The sequence below is a fragment of the Pinus tabuliformis genome, chromosome 4_1 (genome assembly GCF_031772625.1).
Source record: "Pinus tabuliformis cultivar Carrire ecotype Pingquan chromosome 4_1, CPIR1, whole genome shotgun sequence".
Taxonomy (NCBI): Eukaryota; Viridiplantae; Streptophyta; class Pinopsida; order Pinales; family Pinaceae; genus Pinus; species Pinus tabuliformis.
Genome location: NC_142303.1, coordinates 23,473,335 through 23,484,318, shown reverse-complemented (window position 1 = coordinate 23,484,318; position 10,984 = coordinate 23,473,335).

Below are 10,984 nucleotides of genomic sequence, written 5' to 3'. Positions count from 1 at the left end.
TTGTGTCTTAAAAGTAGATTTTTTACAATAATGAGCTCAATTTGAGTCTCACTTAACAGATGATGATCAGTAGGATTTTACTTGGATCCCCCAAGTCTCTAGAGTACACAGACTCCCCTTACTGAATCTCGACCTCAACTGGTCTCAGTGGTATGAGTCCAATCTGGTACTCAATACCTGATAGGTATACACAGAAGAGTTTCTTGAACCTCTCAAGCCTTCTCTGGAGTTCACAGACTCTCGGACTCTCTTTGTCTCTGTCTACTCGTTGCTCCCTTTGCTCAGTAGGTTAACTCGGCTTCTTTGTTCTCTGTAATTTTCTTCTCTCTCGCTTCTCGTCTTTCTGCTTCTCTCTCTTTCTGCTTGCTTCTTTTACTCTCTATCAGTTCGTGGCTTAAATCCAATCCGCTCCCTAACTGTTCATTTCTGCTTCCCAACTCCCTGGATCTCCTACCTCTTTCCACTTGAATTCCCGTGCTCTGCGTCATCATCACTATGTAATGCTTCACAGAGAGGTGGCCACCTGTTTCCTCTCAAATTGAGTGTCAGTTCTCTTTGAACGGTCGTTATTTTCATTGCTCCAAGATTGCCCACGAAACTGATTCCTCTACCAACTCATCGGTCATACCAGACCTCAAATCTCATGTGACTTAGCCTATTTCCCCGTCGAATCTAGTCATCCAGTGGATCATTTCTCCGCTGTTGATCTGGAGCCTCCATATCCTATGGTCTCCATCCATATCAGGCGAGTAAGTAGCATGTCCTTTACCCGTCCGATGTGAGCAGTTTTCTCTCTCATCCGCCGGATGCATGTCACCCAATGTATGGCATCGGGCTGGACTCGGTTGAACCCGCTTACAGCTCGAAGCCCTTCCAATATCCTGTTGGTTTTATCATGGGACCCGCCTTCTAACGAAATCAATGATTTCCATATGGTTTTATGCTTCCCTTGTGACCGAGCGCTTGGGGGCTTTCCTTCACTAAGGGGGATGCCCTGTGATACGCAATTAGTGCTTCAGAAACTACCTCTGTTTCTGGATTTGACCTCCTGTTTGTCAATTTGTGCCAGCGTGTGGTTGCCATGGGCCAACGGTCTGCGTGCTTTGACCGAGGGTCCTCATTGCTCCATGCTGACCACAAATTGCCATTGTTTATAGGTTTAAGCTTGACATCCATAAGGCTTTGAAACTTCGGCATGAGTTTTTAGAGAGTTCAGGTAAATTTAAGAGAGTTTAAGGATCCAATTTGGATCATGACCTTCCCACTGAAAAAGCTTTTGGACCACCAAAAGTTGGTTTTCAAGCATCGACTAAGTGAGGGTATAGTTGTCTCACTTGTCCAATCTCTATCCACTTTGTGCTGCTTGGATTTGAACCCTTGAGTCCAATCTTGAGGTACTCAACATCTCCCATGCACATTGTCCTCACCTTCCTGTCCAGAATTATGTCTTCCTACAATTCATTGAGATATTCAGGTAACAGATCATCAATAGAAGGCAATTGACTCTGCTCTTCAGGATCTTCAATTAATGAAGGTTCAAATAGTCTCAAGCTATCTGCATTAACGGCTGAGTAGATGTGCATGTAAGATGGTAAATCAAGGCGAAAATCATTCTCACCAATTTTCTCAAGTATCTTGAAAGGTCCATACCTTATTGGCTTTAGCTTTTTACCTTCACCTTACATTCTGTCTTTACTGATATACAACTAGACTTGATCACCAACTTGGAAACTATGCTCCATCCGATGCTTGTCATGCCTTGCCTTGTATTTGGCTTGGCTCTTTTCCAGTTGTTCCTATACCGCCTCGTGAATCTCTTGGATTTGTTCAATGAACTTGGTTGCCTTGTCCACATCACTGTGTCCATCAACTGCTATGTCTTTACCAAAGACAAAATCCAAGGGAGATCTTGGTGTGAAACCAAAACAGGTCTCAAAAGGATATCTCTGTGTAGAAGAATGTTTAAATCGGTTGTAAGCATGTTGCACATAACATAAATTTTCATCCCAAAGTTTGGGATGCTTGCTGCAATAGCCTCTGAGCAACTGGATCACTATCTTGTTGACCACTTCTATTTGGCCATCTATCTGTGGATGAAAGGTTGTGCTTTTCTTTAGTTTGGTGTCCATCAGTTCCCACAGACTCGACAAAAACTTCCCAACAAATCGGGTGTCTCAATCAGATATAATGGAAGTGGGTAATCCGAAATGAACCCATACATGCTGAAAGAACAACTTTGTAGTTTTTTCAGTTGTAATCTATTTGTTACAAGGTATCAAAATACACATTTTGCTGAACCTATCCACAACAACATATAAATAGTCATGACCTTTCCTAGATTTAGGCAGTCCTCCAACAAAGTCCATGGAAACACTTTCCCAAGGATGCGAAGGAACTGGTAGTGGAGTGTACAAGCCTAGTTTTCTATTGCTGGGCTTGCTTTTAGCACACATGGTACATCCTCTTACATATCTAGAAACTGTCTCATTCATTTTTGGCCAATAACAAAATCTTTGCAGCTGTGCAACTGTTTTACTTACACCAAAGTGACCTGATATTAGAGAAGTGTGTGCTTCTTGAATTATCTTTACTCTTTCAGTTTGTGGAATGCATAGCTTCCCAAAATGATACAAGAGTCAGTCCTTAACATGATAATCCAATTATTCTATTTGTTTGCCTTGACTTAAAGTTGCATATACATCTTTAAAATCTATATCTTGAGCATATTTTTCAATGTAGCTCTCATGCAATACTAAATTATGCTTAAGTATAGTAGATGCATTTATAATTGGTCTAGATTACATATCTGCAACTTAATTGTGTATGCCCTTTTTATATTTGATGACTAAATGAATCTATTGTAGAAAACCCATCCATCTATAATGTCATGATTGCCGCAACTTAGTTTGGGAGTGTAGATATTGAAGTGGTTGATGATCAGTATGTATAACTGTCTCTTTGCCCATTAAATAATGTTTCCACTTTTTCACACTCTGTACTAATGCATACAATTCTTTATCATATGTGGGATAGTTAACTACTGTAGAATTAAATGTCTCAGAATGATAACATATGGGTTTACCGTGTTGTATCAACACTACTCCCATGGCATAGCCACTGGCATCCGTTTGAATCTCAAATGGTCTTTGAAGATCGGGCAGTGCTAGTATTGGTGTTGTACTAATCTTTTCTTTCAAGGGATCAAAGGCTTTCTGTTGTTTGCCTCCCCACTGAAACACTTTGTTCAATCCTGTTAAAGCATGTAAGGGAGCTGCAATTAAGGAAAAGTTAGAAATGAACTTTCTCCAATATTGTGCTGCTCCTAAGAAGCTTCTAACTTCTGTAGCAGATTTGGGTTTAGGTCAGTTTACAATGACTGAAACCTTAGAGGGATCTATCTTCAATTCACCACCCCCTACTATATGTCCCAAATAATTCAAAGATGTTTTTCCAAATTCACATTTTGAGAGTTTAACATAAAGATTTTCTATTTTCAAAACATCTAGGGTCTGCTTAACATGCTTTGAATGTTCTTCCCATGTTTTGCTAAATATAAGAATGTCATCCAAATATACAATAACAAAATCATCAAGAAAAGGTTTGAGTACATCATTCATTACTCTCATGAAAGTAGCAGAAGCATTAGTTAAGCCAAAAGGCATAACTAGCCACTCATACAATCCCTGCTTTGTTTTGAAAGCAGTCTTCCATGCATCTTGCTCTGCAACTCTGACCTGTTGATATCCACTATGCAAGTCTAACTTGGACAAATAAACAACTTCTTTCAATTGATCTAATAGATCATCTATACGAGGAAGGGGATAATGATTTTTGATCGTTATCTTATTCAGTGCTTGGTAATTAATGCACATTCTCCATGAGCCATCTTTCTTTCTCACTAAGATAATTGGAGACCCACATGGTGATGTGCTAGGTGATGCGGGAGCATCAAGACCATTCTGAATTGTAAATATGGGGTAAAAAGGGGGTGTGATAAATTTTAATATTTTGGTATTTTAAATAAAGTAGGAAGTGAAGATTATGTAAATATTCTTCTTCTAAATAAAAGGGTATGAGGGAAATAGTTTAGGAGCAGAATTTGGGATAGAATTTCTATGTTTTCAGTTAAAATTAGGATGAGAAGGAGGATAAAGCTTCACGCTTTAAATCGTTATGTAAAAGGAAAAGCCTGCTTTTGTAAAAGATAAGGATCAAAAATGCCTATCTTTGATTATAAAACAAAAAGCAGAAAATCTCTCAAGAAAAGGAGGAAAGAGCGCGCCTGAGCATACTTTAAGGCAAGAAATCTATGCACTCTGCGTGAATTTTTATTCAGGCCTCTGTATATATATTCATAAGATTATGGAATAAAGTGTGTGGGCGAGACGCCAGAAGTATCATTATGGAAGTACCTCTTGGCATTCTGAAGAAAAATCGATGGTATCTTGTTAAATTGGATGGATCTAATCAATAGTTGATTTATTGTGTATTAAGTATTGGAATTACCTTCCTATTCTTTGCTTAGCGCCTACTGAATAGTGATGCTGTATTGTGTATTGAAAATCTTGATGTTTACCGTGTATTGGAGTATTGTCGGTCCCTGTGTTTTATACAGAACTTTGATCTAAATTATAGATGGTTATAAGACATTGAAATTCCCACGATTTTGCCGGTTCTGGTCTTCAAAGCTTCAGGATATAGCAAGTGACCTGAACATGCGATGGAACAGGGCGCACGGTGATGATGGTTCTTATTTTCCCGATGCGCAACTGCTGTGTATTAATTATTGAATCCGTTTGCCTTTTGTTTGATGATATACCGCCTTGAACTTACAGTTACGCAGATGTCTTGGTTTCTCTAAGAATTCTTGAATTTCCCATCTCTATTTTATATTTGAATTCATACCTGGAAGTTTTATCTCCTCTGTTTGAGACCATATCGGCGTCGGAGACCTTTGGAACTGTTCGTTGTGTGAGTTAGGTGATAAGCGTTCAAGTCTTTCAGTTTTGAAGGGAGTCGTAACGAAACCAGGACCGAGAGCCGACTTAGGAGCAAACGTTATAAACTGTGGTTTATGCATATACCCAGGACCGTGGACGCGAAGGAAGGAAGCTCGTTGTTTATACTATTACATGCTTATATATATATAGATATATATATATATATATATATATATATATATCTATATATATCTATATATATATATATATATATATATATATATATATATATATATCAACCGAGACCAACATCGAGGGCGGATATGTATAGTAGTCAGTCCATGAGATCTGAGTCTTTGTACATGATAACGGTCAACCTATAACCGTCTCTGATGTGAAAGAAGAAGGAAGAATATATGTTGTGGCGTATATCATATGGAAATACATATATATTATTTGCACAAGTCCAGCAATTATATGTTTCTTTAAAGAATTTCTTGAAGAGCTCGGGTTGTGAGATTACAACGTCGGGAAATAAGCTTTTATATGCACGATTGTCGGAGGATCCTGGTAGAAGCGGCCTGGGAGCGGCCTGGGCTGCATCAGGTGGTATCAGAGCTAGAATAGTTCTGGTTGAAGATTCAAGTTTTTTTAGTTAAGTTAATTGCATGTGATGAATGAATGTCGGATTTTGGAACTGATGAATATTGCAGCACAGAGATGCAGTGTGGATGATGAAGTGAAACAAGATCAACAGGATCTTGAAAGGTGAGCTGACAGGTATTACTTATCTCTGGTCTAAAGGTTATGCTTGATAATTTGATTTACAGGCATAGTGAAGAAATCTCAGCAGGAAGAAGCAGATCACAGCTAGAGTGCAGTGATAAAGGAGTCCAGCAAAGGATTCTAAGTGAATGTGGCAGTGAACCTGAAGAATCCAATAAGGAATTGGATAAAGAAGACAACTGAAGTGTTCTCAGGAGAGAGAAGGAGATTGCAGAAGCCTAGAGGGAGCAAAGGTGTTGCTCAGGAGAAGGTTCCAGACAAAGGACCGTGCTTACCAAAAGACTAAGTAAGGAGAGCTTAGTGAGGTAAGATTGCAGCCAGGAGGACTAGCTGTTGCAGAGGCTTGTTGCAAAGGAGAATCAACAGAGGTTGAAGAAAGTTGCATATGAGAGAAGCCTACAGGAGCAGTAGAGGATGCTCGAAAGGTTCCAGCAGAGGACCAATGATTACCAAAATACCAGATCCGGAGGGAAGGATTGGTGAGGTAAGTGACAGCAAGAGAGGTTGATGTGGTAGAGGCTTCATGCAACTCATAGGTGAGGAACGCATGGCGAAGGAGAAGATGACTACTGATAGTCATAGGAGAGGTTCAGGAAAAAGCCACGGTAGAGGACATAAGAAAGAGGATGCCAAGGTAAATGGCAAGAAGATGAGTCCAGAGGAAGTGGAAATGGAAGAATACATTTGTGAACCAGAACAAGGAGACATGGAGAATCAGAGAAGAATTCTAGAGAAATGGAACAGAAATGGATGACTGCAGGAGTTCGAGAAAGAGAGATTGCAGTAATGAAGGTATAATTGCAGGTATTGGAAGAATGGCTACAAGAGCAGAAAGATCAAAATAGAAAATGGATCTTTCCACTGAAGGGAAAGAGAGTGATTTGGCGACAGTTGTAGAGGAGGTTGAAGAAAATTGTGATTGCCTTGTTGAAAAAGGGACTTAGAGTTCTTGCGCCAGAGTTGGAGTTTGAAATTTCCACATGCAGATATATTAAAAGAAAAATGTTGAAGGAAGCAGTCAAGACTGAAAAGTCTTGTGGTTTTAAAACTAATGAGTTGTGCATGTCTGCAGGTACAGAACAAGAAGATAAACAAGCTTTAGAGTTCATGCAAGAAGAGTTGAACCTGAAGGCTATTCAGATCGATAATGAGTTAGCAAGATCTCCGAAGCAGATGGAGAAGAAGGAGTCTAATCAGGATGTTGATGCAGAAGAAGTGGATTAGTCTGTAGCACGGATAAGTGAAGCAATAGTTGAGTCTGTTAAAACTGGAAGTTTATGTATGAATGCAGGTGATGATGATATGCTTCAGCAATGCTACAGAGAAATTGCATTATTAGAATATTTGTTGGAGAATCCAGAGTATGACAAGGAGATTGCAGCATATGAAAGAGTTCAGTATAGTGAACAAAAGGAGAAAGACATCATGGAAACAGATGGTATGGGAGGAAGACTGGTTGATAGTCTTGAGAGTTCTTTAGAGAATTCTTTGGGCAGAGAGAATCAGCATTCTGATGTGCTGATTGGGATGGAACAGCATACTAAGATGCTGGCAGAGGGAAGTAAGGCACTGATGCCTTATATTTTTTATTCTAACAATTGTTTTGTGAATGCAGGTATGGTCACCGGTGCTGAGAAACATTTGACTCAACTCAACAGTAAATTGAAGGGAAAAGAAGTTCTCTGTTCCAGAAGGCAAGAAGGGGTGGATGATCGGGTGGCAGTCAGAACAGAGACCAGCATAGAAGCAAGAAATCAGCAGCTTGAAGATTTATTGGACAAGGAAATTGAATTAATCAGAAGAATCATGCTGAAAGTGTCTCAGAAAAAGACATCAGCAAAGAAGAGAAGTAGCAGAAGCAGCAAGAGGAAGACAGCAGAAGATTGCAAGAGTACAGCTAGCGGAGCAAGGCAGCATAAGATATGGAAACCTGGAGAAAGACAACAAGCAATAGCACATGATGACTTGCAGCACAAGATATGGGATCCAGGCATCCATAGATCCAAACACATGATCAGGAGATCATGATTAATTTTAAGGTTGGGTGTATGATGCGGGAGCATCAAGACCATTCTGAATTGTAAATATGGGGTAAAAAGGGGGTGTGATAAATTTTAATATTTTGGTATTTTAAATAAAGTAGGAAGTGAAGATTATGTAAATATTCTTCTTCTAAATAAAAGGGTATGAGGGAAATAGTTTAGGAGCAGAATTTGGGATAGAATTTCTATGTTTTCAGTTAAAATTAGGATGAGAAGGAGGATAAAGCTTCACGCTTTAAATCGTTATGTAAAAGGAAAAGCCTGCTTTTGTAAAAGATAAGGATCAAAAATGCCTATCTTTGATTATAAAACAAAAGGCAGAAAATCTCTCAAGAAAAGAAGGAAAGAGCGCGCCTGAGCCTACTTTAAGGCAAGAAACCATGCGCTCTGCGTGAATTTTTATTCATGCCTCTGTATATATATATTCATAAGATTATGGAATAAAGTGTGTGGGCGAGATGCCAGAAGTATCATTATGGAAGTACCTCTTGGCGTTCTGAAGGAAAATCGATGGTATCTTGTTAAATTGGATGGATGTAATCAATAGTTGATTTACTGTGTATTAAGTATTGGAATTACCTTCCTATTCTTCGCTTAGCGCCTACTGAGTAGTGATGTTGTATTGTGTATTGAAAATCTTGATGTTTACTGTGTATTGGAGTATTGCCGGTCCCTGTGTTTTATACAGAACTTTGATCTAAATTATAGATGGTTATAAGACATTGAAATTCCCACGATTTTGTCGGTTCTGGTCTTCAAAGCTTCAGGATATAGCAAGTGACCTGAACATGCGATGGAACAAGGTGCACGGTGATGATGGTTCTTATTTTCCCGATGCGCAACTGCTGTGTATTAATTATTGAATCCGTTTGCCTTTTGTTTGATGATATACCGCCTTGAACTTACAGTTACGCAAATGTCTTGGTTTCTCTAAGAATTCTTGAATTTTCCCATCTCTGTTTTATATTTGAATTCATACCTGGAAGTTTTATCTCCTCTGTTTGAGACCATATCGGCGTCGGAGACCCTTGGAACGGTTCGTTGTGTGAGTTAGGTGATAAGCATTCAAGTCTTTCAGTTTTGAAGGGAGTCGTAACGAAACCAGGACCGAGAGCCGACTTAGGAGCAACGTTATAAACTGTGGTTATGCATATACCCAAGACCGTGGATGCGAAGGAAGGAAGCTCGTTGTTTATACTATTACATGCTTATATATATATATATCAACCGAGACGAACATCGAGGGCGGATATGTATAGTAGTCAGTCCATAAGATCTGAGTCTTTGTACATGATAACGGTCAACCTATAACCGTCTCTGATGTGAAAGAAGAAGGAAGAATATATGCTGTGGCGTATATCATATGGAAATACATATATATTATTTGCGCAAGTCCAACAATTATATGTTTCTTTAAAGAATTTCTTGAAGAGCTCGGGTTGTGAGATTACAACGTCGGGAAATAAGCTTTTATATGCACGATTGTTGGAGGATCCTGGTAGAAGCAGCCTGGGAGCGGCCTGGGCTGCATCACTAGGTCTGATGAACCCCTTCTTGAACAACTCCTACACCTGCTTCTTGATTTCTACATTCTCTAAAGCAGACAACCTGTACATTCCAATGTTAGGCAATGGACCATCTTGCTGCAAATTAATATCATGCACTATTTCCTTTTTGGGTGGCAGACCTTTAGGTTCTTGAAACAAGATATCATATTCTGAAACAATTTTTTCTAAATCAACTTGTTATTTAGCATCACAACCCTCAAATACATTTGCTTTATAGGGTTTCTCTTCCTTTACAACCATCAATAATAATTGTTTGCATGAATTTACAATTCGTTTCATCTGCCCTGAGTTTATGAGAGTATAATTATTCTTGAGCTTATGAGCCCTTACAATATATTTGATTCCATCTTTAACGAGTAGATACTTGTTCTCAGCTCTACAGAAAATAGCTTTTCTATCGTACAAGTAAGGACTTCCTAAAACAATTCCACATATATCCAAAGGAACTATATATAACTCAACCTCATCTACAAATGCTAACTCAAAAGAAAACTTAAGTTTACATTGTCTAGTCACTTGTAGTTGTGCTTTATCACATAACCAACCTAATGGGTATGGCTTCTTGTGAGGTGTAGTGAGTAATCCCAACTTCTTTACAATTGCTTCAGAAATTAAATTTACTTGTGAGCCACTATAAAACAAAGTATCAATCTTTTTATGCTTGGAAATAACTCGAATATGGAAAAGCTCATGTCTTTTTCTCTCATTTTCTTCATTATCAGTAGATTGTGCAGAATTACTAGTAGATGCTTCAGAATTTTTACCTTTTATACCTGTGGCTGCAATTGTTGCTTCATCTCCTGAGTTTGACCCCAAATCCTTTTGAATAGTTGCAGCAGTCTTCTTCTTCTTGCCCTCGAACTTCTTGGGTCTCAGCTCTAGATGCAGAATCCAGCAATGCTCATCATCATGCCCATCCTTCTTACAGTGAGTGCATGAAGTATTGCTTTTCTGTATAGTGTTTGTCTTCGTCTCTTTCCATTTATATTTTCTTTTCTCCTTATTTTTGCTTGTCGTGGGTTGGGATGATCCCCCAACTTCTGGGTTCCCATTCTTACCTCTAGCTTCTAGATGTGTAGCCTAAACGGACACCTCATATATACTAGTGGGATTAAACATGAGGATGGTGTGCCTCATGTAGCTGTGTAGACCACCTATGTACTTCAACAGAGTCTCAGGTGAGTCTAATGAAATTCCTAGAATCAAAGCTCTTTTCCTAAATTATTGGGTGTAACCTTGTACACTTTGCCCTTTCAATTGGCGAAGAGTTTGCCAGCTCATCATGGCTTGCTGCATGTAATGTAGTGGATAGAACTGCTTTTTGATTGCAGTCAGAAAGAATATTACCATGTTTCTTCATGTCAGCTTGCATCTTGCCTTCCCACCATACCAAGGCAGTTCCTCCAAGGCATAGGCTGGCCAGCTGAATCTTACTTTTGTCTGAGTCAATGCTTTGTACTCTGCAATAAACATCAATCTGTCTGATCCAATTATCCAGCTTCTCTGCATTCAACTCTCCATCATATATTGGTAAATCAAATTTAACATCTAATTTAATCAAAGATGTATTCTTTTTACTTTCAGGGCTATTAGGAGGTGTGAGAAATTTTTCTTCTTTCCCTTTGCCTTTAGAGTTTTCATGGAGGAG